We start from the raw sequence: 12,958 nt of genomic DNA, 5'->3' as shown, positions 1-12,958 counted from the left end.
TGAAAGGGATGGTGGCTCCACAGCCCCCATCCCTTTATGCCCTGGAGTGGCATAAAGAAGCCACTCCAGGCCTAATTTAGGTCCTTGGAAAATAGCACTTTGAGAAGTGGCTATTTTCCTAAGTGTCTGATAGGACAGTGTCAATAATGCTCATTGTCGTTTATACTTGAACAGGACTATCCTTCGAGTCAAACTACCACCAGCTTCATCAGATCAGATGTGCCCTCTTACAAAAGATCATCACATTGGGCTATTGACTGTTGACACTCCTTCATAGAAGGAGGGTGTGGTGGTTTGAAAAAGAATGTCCCCATAGACTCATATATTTGAATCCTTAGTCACCAGAAAGTGGCACTATTTGAGAGGATTAGAAGGATTAGGAGGTATGGACTTGCTGGAGGAAGTATTGCCACTGAGGGGGTGGGTGTTGAGGGTTCAAAAGCCCATAGTAAGCCCTCTCTCTCTCTCTCTCTCTCTCTCTCTCTCTCTCTCTCTCCTCTCTATGCCTTCAGATCAGCTATTTCTCCAGCACCATACCTGCCATGCTTGCCGCCACTTTCCCTGCCATGATGACAATGGACTAAGCCTCTGAAACTATGAGCAAGTCCCCAGTTAAATGCTTTCTTTTGTAAGAGTTGCCTTGGTCCTGGTGTCTCCTCATAGCACTAAAACAGTGACTTAGAGAGGGGCAGGGAAGGTCATGAGACCCCTCACCTGTACCCAGTCACCCTGCTCCACCCACCAGTTGTATGCAATTCTGCCCCAATTGCATATGGCCTCGGGTTCTTGAGGAGGAGTAGGAGGAGGAAGAGGAGGAGGAGGAAGAGGAGGAGGAGGAGCTAGAGTATATAGGTGGGAGGAGGGCTTAGGTGGGGGAAATGCTAAGGGAGAGGGGGCTCTGTCTATGTGGCTATGGGAGAGGCATCATCCATACTGGGTGCAGAACTTCCGGTGGTCTCCTGTGCTCATAACCCCTTCCTCGGTGCACCCTAGGTCAGTCAGCCTAATGAACTCATTGGCTCCCAATGTAAACTCTGGTGGAATCATATTTCCATTTGTCATTGGGACCTTAGATGGAGGGGTAGATGTTGCTTATGTCTCCATCAGTGAAGGAATTTTAGCAGTGAAAATTGTACAGCCATGTAAAAGATGGGCACATATGTTAAAAATCAGAGCTTGGGCTCCCTTCCCTGTGTGCTCTCAGCAGGCCTGTGATTTTTGCGGCCGCCTTGTGCATACACAATGTAAAGATGCTGGCAGCTGTGAAACATTCACAGGGGGCTGGGTGCCAAGAATGTTGGGAGTTGTCAGATTCATCAGGGCCCATCAGAGGGGTCTAAATGCAGATGACATACTCAAAGCCCTCCAGAAGAAGATAGGAGACCCCATAAAACACCAAGAGCACCCTCATTCTAGCTCCAGTAACAGCTGTCCCTGCTTATTCTGGGATAGAGCTTGTTGAGAGAAAGGAGAGAATGGAACTGAAGGTTTTGAAGAAATCCCCCCCAGGGGGTGGGGGCATAGCATCCACTCCTGGCAGGTATCAGTCTATAAAACTAGGTCTGTTTCCGCCTCCCCCATGATAATCCAAGTTCATGAGAATAACGTGGCTGCAGAGAAATGAGTGGGAAGTAAAGCTGGCTCCCACCATGGAAGAATGGAGACAGCATGGAGGCAAAATGCACACCCTGCCCAGAGGGCCATCCCACAAGAATGTGAGCCAAACACCTTGGCATGGGAACCAGGAACAGCACTCTGGGGATGCTGACACTTCTCTGGGACAAGAAGCAGGGATTGGCAGAAAGCTCAACAGCTTTCTGAGGTTGAAAGTGTATGTGTGCACAAGTAAAAGCCACTAATCATCCAAACGATGTCTAGCAGATCCATCAGCCAAGATCTACCATGGTAGTCACTGATGGCTTGGTTCCCAGGGATCCTCAAAATAGATAGTGTCAGAGCATGTTCTGTGGGAGTGCATCCAGGTGTTGGTTCAAGGGGTGTGTGTGTGTGTGTGTGTGTGTGTGTGTGTGTGTGTGTGTGTGTGTGTCTTGTGACCAAAGAACTACCTTGGGTGTCATCCTCAGGAATGCTGCCCATCTCTTTTGAGGTAGTATTTCTTGTTGGCCTGGGGCCCACTAGCTAGGCTAAACTGTCTGGCTAACAAGACCCCATGATCCTCCTACTCCACCTCCTAGCTCTGGAATTCCAAGCATTTACCACCATGTCCAACTTTCTACACTGGTTCTGGAGTTCAAATTCAGGTCCTTATGAGTGAAAGGGAAGCATTTCACTAATTAAGCTGTCTTCCCAGCCCAGAAAACAATGCTGGAGACATAGTTATCAACTAAAAGCACTGGCTGCTCTCACAGAGGACCCAGCTTCAGTTCCCAGCACCCACATGGAGATTGACAACCATCTGAAACTTCAGTTCCAAGAGACCCAACACCCTCTTCTGTACTCCCAAGGCACTGTATGCATGGGGTGCACACAAATACATGTATGCAAAATGTCCATACACATAAAAATAAATAAATAAATAAATAAATAAATAAATAAATAAATAGTACTGACCCTCCCACAGCCTGAGATATTACAGCTCGCCATCCCAAAGAGGTACGGGGACCCTGGAAATACCTGCTGCATCTTGGACAGTCTTCCTAGAAGTGAGAGATAGCAACCCCTCCCCCCCACACACACACACAAAGTGACCTACGTGGGATACAGGTGTGGTCACAAGAAGCCTGAATCCAATAGGACAGATAAAATAAGACGTAATTGGGCAATAACAGCAATAGCAATAATATGCTATAATCGTCCATAGGAGAGAAAGGTTTGTAGTGAGGGCTGCCAAAGAACCCAAGGCAGCAGTGAGATCTGAACTTCAGATAATTGTTGCATAATTGTCTAGTGCACCAATGTCACAAATATTGCTTGGAACACCGTGCCATTGCAATTGACTCCCAGACCCCTCTGAGGATTCCAAAGTCACGGGCACTGGAGCACGTTTACAAAAGGGTGCAGCTTGGCACGTGACCTACATACATCTGCTGGCAGACTTGGAGTTCTCTGTAAATGAGCTGTAATGCTCCGTGCTATGTAAAGTATGTAAACAGTTGTGCTGTTTGGGGGATGAAGACAAGACATAAAAAACTCTGTACATGTTCAGTGCAGGCGCAACTGGAGGACATTTTCTGTCTGTATTTGGTTGGCTCCTAGCACACCAAACCCATGGATATGGTGGGTAATTGTATTTATACCAAAAATTATAGGTTGTTCATATTGCTTATGTGAGATTCAAATTAAACCAGATGTCCCGGGGTTTTACAGGCTGAGCCTGTTTTCCCTATTTGTGGAGGATTCATGGCACAAATAATATTTCATCTAGAAATAGCTAGACCAGGCAGAGGCGGAGAACTGTGCTTCTAAGTATCTAGAGTACTCCTCGGACCTGCCTCAGACACTTCCCCCTGCACTGTCACAAAGATAAACCTTCCATGGATCTACAATGGGGCAAGAAAAGGTCTTTCTCCTCCTTAATCCCACAGCTTACAAGGGTGAGGGGTGGAGGCCTGGCAGTGTAGCAATGGGAAGGGCTAGCTACTACCTGCCTGCCTACACAGTGCCCAGCCAGCAGGTCCTCACCCTAACTCCAACACTCAGGCTGATGGGGCAGGAGGCATAGGAAGAGGTGGATACTGTGTAGTGTCTTGCAGGTTACCATGGCAAAGGGAAAAAGGATGCTGAAAAGCAAGGTACAATGAGAGCGAACAGTCCCTTTCCTTGATCCCAGGCTGCCTGACCATGTTCAACTAATAAAGAAAATTGAGTTCCACCGAAGGCCTGGAATCGTGGAAACACACACTCTGAAGCCACCTCAGGCATCTCCCATGTGTAGTTGGACCAAAACCTAGCTCTAGACAGTCAGTGATCCCCCGGGGCCAGTGCTAGGGACTCCTCAATGCCTGGAGATCTCAATGCTAGGGACCCTCAATGGCACCCCTCACACCAAAGGTTCCCGCTTTCTAGGGGCCACTTAGCCACAAGGGCCCCACACACCAGTTCTCCCAATACAAAGAGCTCCTGAGAACCAGTACTTCCTTAATGTAAGAGACTCGGTCGGGAAACACACACACACACACACACACACACACACACACACACACACACACAGTGCAAAGATCACTGGTTCCTTCCTGGAGCCCAGCTGTGCTCAGGGCTTCAGGGGGCTGCTAGTCCTGGACACCTGGACAAGTGCTCTGGCTGCTTTTCCACAGGTGGTCCCCACACCTCCCTCCCAACAACCTCCAACATTTGTAAAACCAGTATTGAAAAGTGGCCTGGAATCTAAAGACATCCCAGTCCCCACCGATGGCACAGGCCTCCAGGAAGGAACACAAGAGCTGCCTGGGGACTCTGTCTGGTGAGACGACTTGCCTTCCTGTCAGGGAACACTCTGGCCAGCAGATCACACAGGTGGCAATGTGGTGTTCAGTCCTTCTGGGCTAGCATAGACTAGCTGGCCCAGACCTGACCTAGAGAGTCCCTGGAACCAAAAAGCAGACAGCTGTTGTTTAAAAATCAACATGGAGAGGAAATGAAAAACACCCTTGTAGGCCTCCCAGGGCCACCCAGCCCCTTGCCCCTGGATGAGGCCCTTTCTAGAAGAGGCATGACTAATGGCACTGCTGAAAGCGCCCTGGCCAAGCGCCAGCAGTGCCGTCAACACCTCATCTCTGCAGCAGTCAGGTGGGGGTGAGAGACAAAGGGGTCTTCTGTGTGCTGTGGGGACCGAGACACAGTGGCTTTTAGAGTTGGACAATGGTGTCACGGAGCCCCCAGAAGGGTTGGCTGTGGCAGACCAAAAGAGGGCCTGGAGGGGTACTGCCTGCCAAAGATCACTCACACCTTGCCACAAGAGAGGCAGAGCCATCTGCTGCCTAGCTACCCAGTGGGACAAAAGGCTAGCGTCCTGCCCCCTCCCATCCCACTACTCCTTTCAAGGCTCCTGTGCCTGGGACTTCAGGGGCTGAAGCAGCCTTTCCAGATAGTCCCTGGGTGCTAGGTGGGTCCTGTGCCCTCTGCTACCTGTGTGTCCTACTTGGTATATCCACCCCAACAGCTGCCCCAAACAACCACAAGTTACAATCCACAGAGAAAGAAACTGGGCTACAGCTAAAGTTGATACTCAAATCCAAGTGCATCCAGCCCCAAACTAACTCTGTTCCCATATCTCAAATCTGCTCCCGACCACACTGCACTAAACACCAAGTCCCTCCACTAGCAAGTGTGCCCAATCTGCAGGCTCGCACCAGTTGGCCCAGTTTAGCTGTGAATGCCACCCAACATATTTGCAAACGACAAAGGACTATTTGCAATGGCAAAACAATGGGTACTCCTGCTAGATTCGTCCAGGATCCCAGTGAGCCAGCTCTCCCCACAAAACTGAAAAGGAAACTCAATGGTGAAAAATTACATTTTCGGGCAAATCAAAACTAATGCAAAACCCCCATGACCAGAAAAGAACTTAAAAAGATGGTCACACAATCTGAGAGTGTTTCCTCCCTCACCTCACTCCAGGTGGGGAAGGTGGTATAACTCTAGACTAATCTCTACCCCCGTTCATAGTCTCCAAAACATTGCCACCGCCACCATCCCTGTCTCCATCCCAGACAGCTGAATTATAGCAAGACCTACCCTCACATGCCTTGACTTCTCCATTGGAACCTCTTTGGATGAAGTTTCTGTCCCTCCCCATGCTCCTGTCTGCCTGTGTCTCTGTAGTTGACTTGCAACAGACTAAAGGTGATTTTAAGAGTAGCCCCATGGCTCTCAGCCCCAACTGTGTGTAGAATCTGAACAGATATCAGTCTGGGTCCCTTTCTTAATTACTTTTAACTGCTGTGACAAAAGACCCAAGGGAAATGCGTGAAAAGGAGGAAAGGTTACGTGGGTGCACACTTTCAGAGGTCTCAGCCCACAGTTGTGTGAAAGGGTTCAGTAAGGAGAGCGGCTCACTTTGTTGCAATCGGAAAACTGAGAACATAGAAGCGGTTGGAGTACACGAATACACACACCCTTCTGAAACTGGCCCCAATAGTCTGCTTCCTCCATTTAGTTCCCACTCATTCAGCTATGAACTCATTCCCAGATTAATACAATGATGAGGTTAGCTCCAATCACCTCTCAAAAAACATTTTTTTTTTTTTAGGTAGTCTCTCTACGTAGCCCCAACTATCCTTGAACTCACTCTGTAGACCAGTCTGGCCTTGAACTCATAGAGACCCTCCTGCCTCTGCCTCCTAAGAGCTGGGATTAAAGGCGTGCGCCACCACACCTGGTCCAAGTACTTCTAAATAATGCTGCCACCTGGATTCAAGTGGTTAACATAGAGACTTTTGGAGTACAGTGCCTATCCAAAACACAAGAGTCCTGCTGGTTAATTAATTAGAGTTCCTGGGGGACAGACCCATGTACTTGTGTTCCTAAAGGCTGTGCTGGTAACTCGGATCCACTCTTTTCTCTTCTAAAGACTTATTTATCTATTATGTATACAGTGTTCTGGCTGCATGGCTGAAGGCCTGCAGGCCAGAAGAGGGTAGCAGATTTCAGTTGAGTGTGAGCCACCATGTGGTGGCTGGGAATTGAACCCAGGTCCTCTGGAAGAGCAGACAGTGCTCTTAACTACTGAGCCATCTCTCTGGCCCCTCAGGGCCCCTCTTAAGTGCCCTTTATGAAGTATAGTTTTATACCAGCTTGACAAGGGAGCCTCCATTGAGAAAATGCCACCATAATATAAGGCTGTGGACAAGCCTGGAAGGCATTTTCTTAATTGGTGATTGATGGGGGGAGGACCTAGTCCATTGTGGGTGGGGCCGTCCCTAGGCTGCTGGTCCTGGGTTCTGTAAGAAAGCAGGCTAAACAGGCCATGTGGAGCAAGCCAGTGAGCAGCACCCCCTCATGGCCTCTGTATCAGCTCCTGGATCCAGGCTCCTGCCCTGTTTGAGCTCCTGCCCTGACTTCCATCGGCGATGAACCGTGATGTGGAAGTGTAAGCCAAATAAATCCTTTCCTCCCCAACTTGGCCACGGTGTTTCATCACAGCAATAGAAACCCTGACTATGACACTCTCCATTGCCCTCTACCTCCCCTTCCTTCCTTATCCATATTTGGGTTTATCTCCCCGATTTCTTTAGTCACATCTCAGCCCCTTTTGTCTCTTCTTGATAGTCATTTCTACCTGAAAAGATACATGATTCCAGACGAAATGCCTGCCATACATTATGTTTGTAAAACCCTGTTTCCCAAAGCATTTCTAGAGGTCTGTGGAACCTCTCAAGCCCTCGTTACTCAGCAGTTGAAATCTCCTCAGACTGCTTCTCCCACAGTCAGTTCACAGGATAATTACCCTAGGTGAGAGCAGCTGAAGCCATGCTCTCACAAAGAGTGGCGCTGGCTCAGGGTGGCATGCCTGCCACTGCCCTCAGAGTGTGCACAGAAGAGTGACAATGAGATACCTGGAAGGACAGACAGACCTGCCACACTTTAAAAACCAAAAGCCACCGTGAGTACAGGATCCATTCCTGCAAAATGAATACTGGCACTTCTTGGGACCAAATGGCCAAGTTCTGGATACGTGCAGACCAAGTGCCTAAAAGGAGGTGTCAAAATCTTGGTTCCAGAATTCTTCCATAAAGACAGAAGATGTCAAAAGAGACCAAAAGCCAATAGACAAGGCATGGCCCCGTCTGGTTCTCACTACCAAAGAGTTAAGCTTTCCGTGTGAAAAAGCATCCAAACATCTAGGCATGGTGGTAGCTCACATCTGTAATCCCAGCACTCAGGAAGATTACAAGTTTAAAGCAAGCCTGGGATATATAGTGAGGTCCCATCTCACAGATGATCCTATACGTGCATGTATGCACCCATGCATTCATGTACACTTAACTATCCAAAATTTAAGTAAACAACGCCCAGTTTGTAGAGGGTTTTATCACTCTGAAAATGTAGAGAGGAAGGTCCTGGGCTATGGAGGGAAGAAAACTACCCTCCTGCTGGCTCTTACAAATTGGGCTACTTAAAACTACAATATTACAAAACCAAATCACAGGCAGACCAAAGTTTGTCATCCTAAATGTCTCTAGGCTGTGGTTATTACCAGAGTGACCACTGTCCTATTTGTCAGTGTCTAAGAGCTGAAATATCAACTCCATTCCCAAAATTTCTGATTTTTCCTTCTTTGGAAATTCATATTTGTTATGATAATAACCTTCTCAATTTCCCAGAATAGTGTCCAGCCCAAAGGAGGATCTTAGTTCATGGCCATTAAACATTTCAAATGGAAGAGAAGGGAGCTGGTCATTTGTTTCTGGATGTGATTTTCTGATCAAACACTCCAATGCCTGCTCTGTCAACAAATTCATTAATTCAACTAATATTCATGGAGAGCCGATTTCATGCCAGGCTGGGCCTCTGGGGCCATAATGGTGAGCCAGGCAGGCAACTAGCCTTAATAAAGACACTGTGACTGAGCCACGGTCCCCACCCTTGAGCTCTTTATAATAGGGTGAGGGAACAGAACAGATCGGAAGCAATTAGAAAACAATTAAGTGTTAAATTATATGCCTCTGACTAGCCCAGGGGATTCTCAGAAAGAGAGGCAGCTAATGTCTCCAGTGTTTTCGCAGAAGACATTAAGTTGGATGGGAGGATGCCCTGGATTGGAGGAGCAAAGTAGGAGAGTAGAACATTCCAAGAGGTGGGAAGCTGCGCAGGACTGTTCCAGGAAAACCAAGGCTCTAGATGCTGGGCACACAGTGGATTGGAAATTCTCATGAAGAAAGTATGAGAGCTATCCTACCAATGTAGAAGGGTTTGAGTTAGCCTTGGAGATAATATTTAATAGATGCCACAAAAAAATGAAGTTTCTCTCCTCCAAAACATGAACCTGTGGCTATTTCCTTTAAACCTAGGTTTTAGAAGAGAAGCTGTAGGCTTCTTCCAGCTCTGTCTACAGTGGGAAGGCCTCGGGATCATCTGGGACCATATTCCTGGCCCTGTCCCCAGAGTCTTGGATTCAGTAGCTGTGGGATGGAGTGGTCCAGGCACTAGAGTACCTTTAGAACTCACCAGTAGTTCTGGGTGATGCTGTTCATCCCATTGTTTTAAAGCTACTCTCTGCCATATTCTTAGGTGTGGAAAGGAGGGATGTAGGTAGAATATAGGTCTGTAATCTCAAAACCATGCATGGAGACTGTCTGGTGAATTCATAGAAGAAAGAAGCCAATCTAACAAGCTGTGGCTTGTGTGAATGTACTCCCGTGACCTCCTGAATGTATCGTACAGTCAAGATTGGACCAAATAATTAAAATCTGCCCTACAGCATAGGCATGCCTGGTGAATGAAAAGGAGAGGAGAGTTTTGCCTGTCCTTCACACAGTAGAAGGATGAAGCTGGTAGTGACTTGGAGCTAAATTGGACAAATATGCTCCTTTTCAATCCTTAGCTGGGTAGGTCACTTTGTGTCTCAAATTCCAGGGGAAAAAAGCCCAACACTATGTAAAATGTTCTGTAATTAAAAATCAGAAAGAGTGTGCTCGTCGGTCACATGTGTTGCTTGAAGAATAATGCCATCCTAGTCACCAGTAAGTGGGCAGAGAGGAGAGCTGTGACCGCTGGGTGCCAGGCTTTGTCTCTGCATTCTCTCCTACTAGGTAGGGAACACTTCTTTTCGTTTTCAAATGTATTTTCATTTATATACATTCTTGCATGTGTGTGCATGTGTGCCATGCATGGGTGCATGCATTCAGATGCCCTCACAGGCAAGAAGAGGACATTAGATCCCCTGGAGCTGGAGTTACAGGCAGTTACGAGACACTCAAGGTAGGTGCTGGGAGATGAACCCAGGTCCTCTGCAAGAGTAGCCAGTGCTTATAACTGCTGAGCCACCGTCTAGGCCCAGGTCACAGTTCTTGACATTATGAACTGCTTTTTTCCCCTTAGGTTCTCCTAGCAAGTCCTAGGCCCTTTTGTTTCCCACTGCTGATTTATACACCATGCTAGAGGTTGGTTTGAGGTCCCCTGTTTGCCTGGATGTTCTATTTCTGTCATTGTCTCTGGAAGTTATATTTGGGCTGAAACATTGCAAGCTATTCGTAAAATCTTCCTTGGCTAACACACATATACAAACAAACAAACACTACATATATGCATACATACAAATGTATCTGCATACAGATAGACAGACAGACATATTCATATGTGCACACATGTATATAATACATATAAACAAGTGTATGCACACATACATATGCAATATGTACACACACACACACACACACACACACACACACACACACACACACACCTGCTCCTCACTGCAAACTTGACTATTGTCTAATACAAGACACCAAAGCTCAGTTGCATTTATGACCTGTCTGTGGTCTGGCTGAGTTCCCTGAGGTCACCACCACCACCCTGCTGTAGGACAGGCATCAGAGGTCTTAATGGCTTAGATGTTGTTCTTCCTCTCTGTGGATGTCACTGATGGCCTGGTTTATTATTCATTCCGGATCTGTTCTGAATGGCTGAGAGCAGACCTCAACACATTCATCAGCCTCAACTTAGAGGACATTTTCTATTTGATGACACCGAATTCTCCTCTGACATTTGTGCCTAACTCATTTTAACAAATAACCAGCCCTGTAATTACCATGGAAACCCAGCAACACTGAACAGAGGCGAGACTGTCACCTGTGCTGGCTTCAAAAAGCTCCATCCTGAAGACTCCATCTCAGCATTGCCATGATGCCATTGCCATTTGAGAACACGTTTTGATGACAGTAGGAGGAGTCACTTCAGTGTCTGAGGTGAGTTGGAAACACCATGGCTGATTATACTCATAGTCCTGCTATATCAGTTGTGATCCTGCAGGAAAAGACACCAATGAGAGCTGGGCACTGAACTGACAACACTCATCCCAGACCATGTCTTCCTGCTCTGTGTGCCTTGGAAGATTTGGGGTGTTCTCAGAATCCTCTAGGGTGTCAAACACTCTCTTCCTGTTTTAAATCATCCTGTGAACCTGTGGAAACATTGAAGACTCTTTCTCTAGGTGAGCGAGTGATTCGTTCACGCACCAGTATGTACTGTGCTGTGCGTTCCATTCAACAGTCTCTGATCACATGATGGTCCAGACTAGATCATGAGACACAAGGGAATGGGATGATAGCATCAATGAGGATGCAATCACAAGCCAGGCTGGGCTCAAGGTCAAAATGCAGAGGAAGCTAATTTAGTGTGAAAGGGTGAGGTGTGAGATTGGAAGGAAGGGAGAAAAGTGAGGAAAATAATTTAGTAGGAGAGAGTGGGTGTGAGACTGGGATGGAGGAGGAAAATGAGGAAGCTAATTTATCATGAGAGGGTATGATATTGGGATGGAGGGCTGTTGGGAATAAGAGGACGATGAAAAGATGACATCAAAAACAAACAAAAAAACAGGTAAGGAGCTTTATGGCAAAGAGAAGGTGTGGCATGAAGACTTAACATTTTTGGCTTGAGTTAAGTTGTTGAAGGTAGGGCCTTTCACTAGAAGCAAAATCAGGGGACTAGAGGGGGGCCAGTGAGATATTCAAGGGGTGATGCTGAGCAGACATGCAGAGAGGAGCACGGGCAGTGGATACAAAGGTGGAATTCAGAGGCAGGTGGGAGCCGCTGCAGTTGCCATGACCCACGGCAACCAGCCAGAACTCACCCACCGGTCAGAAGAATATGAGGAAACAAAGTGATCCCATTAAGGGAAAGCTTTCTGCTGCCACCCCAAAGTAGAGGGACTCGGAGATCATGCAGCAGAAGCAGAAAAAGGCAAACGAGAAGGAGGAACCCAAGTAGCTTTGTGGCTTGGTGTCCAACCCTTTTGTCCTACGCCTGTGTGCCTGGAACCAGTCCCACCATGCTCGAGTTTCTTCCTGTAGTGCTCACAGGTCCCAGCACCGATGATGGCATTCCCTTTGCCCTAAGTTTGCAGCGGGTTCCTTTTGTGCTTCCTTCCCCTCAGGCAGCCTCTCTCCCTCTGGGCCACTCCTGGGGGTGAGGGGGTTACCCCTTCCCAGTGCTTTTTATTCCTGTGGGGCACACCCAAAGTATTAAAAGTAGCTTTGTAATCCCTTGAAGAAAAACAAAACAAAACAAAATAAAAAATAAATGTGGAATTTATCTTTGTCATCGGTGTCACCTACATGGACCAGCTAGCCCAAGGAGGAAAAAAAAACAAGTCTTGGGCTTCTGGAATGTGGGACTGACAGAAGTCATAGCGCTACAATCAAGCTCACAATGTTGTATCCAAACTCACTTGTTCTGTGCAAGCCATCCTCGCTTTAACAGCTCAAGTTGGGACTATTGTCCTACAGAGGGGACACATGAGGGGAAAGGCTTTGTTAGGGCACACCCATAACACCAGGTTCCAATGTTCTGAAAACCATTTAACACAGGCTCAGCCAAATATGCTTTCATGTGCCCAGGCCTTCTCCCCCCTTTCTTTAACGTTTGAGAGAGACACCATGCTGACCCTGTAGAGTGGGAGGCAAGCTTGGTTTCTGATGTAAGATGAAATGGCCCCAGAGATTTTATATTTATGGCTCTCCTGCACAAATCAAAGACATTCACTCAAACCTCTCTGCTCATTTATCTCACTTAATTTTTCTGACCCCTTTCAGGCAAGTCCAGGATATATTTGATCTCCAAGCAGAAATCTGGAGTTCCATCCCCCAGCACCCTAAGTACCTGTTGACAGAGAAAAATAGTGATTATCAGCCCATTAACTTACCAGCTGACATTTTGTTATAGTCAACAAATGCAAATTCAGGTTCTCCAACATGCTTAGAAGCTATTTCTTCCTTCCTCTGACTTCCAGGAGGCAGGCCCCAAATTTAATGTCTTTATAATCAAATCACCTTTTGATATT

The 12,958-nt window shown here is 47.2% G+C and overlaps 1 pseudogene; it reads left to right on the top strand.

The window, feature by feature from the left end:
* The first annotated feature begins 11,720 nt into the window (after positions 1-11,720).
* LOC100754183 lies at positions 11,721-11,886 on the top strand (annotated as a pseudogene).
* The last annotated feature ends 1,072 nt before the right edge of the window (positions 11,887-12,958 follow it).

Source organism: Cricetulus griseus, chromosome 4 (assembly GCF_003668045.3).
Source record: "Cricetulus griseus strain 17A/GY chromosome 4, alternate assembly CriGri-PICRH-1.0, whole genome shotgun sequence".
Lineage (NCBI taxonomy): Eukaryota > Metazoa > Chordata > Mammalia > Rodentia > Cricetidae > Cricetulus > Cricetulus griseus.
Note: the sequence above shows the minus strand (reverse complement) of the source record. Positions and strands in the feature narration are given on the sequence as shown.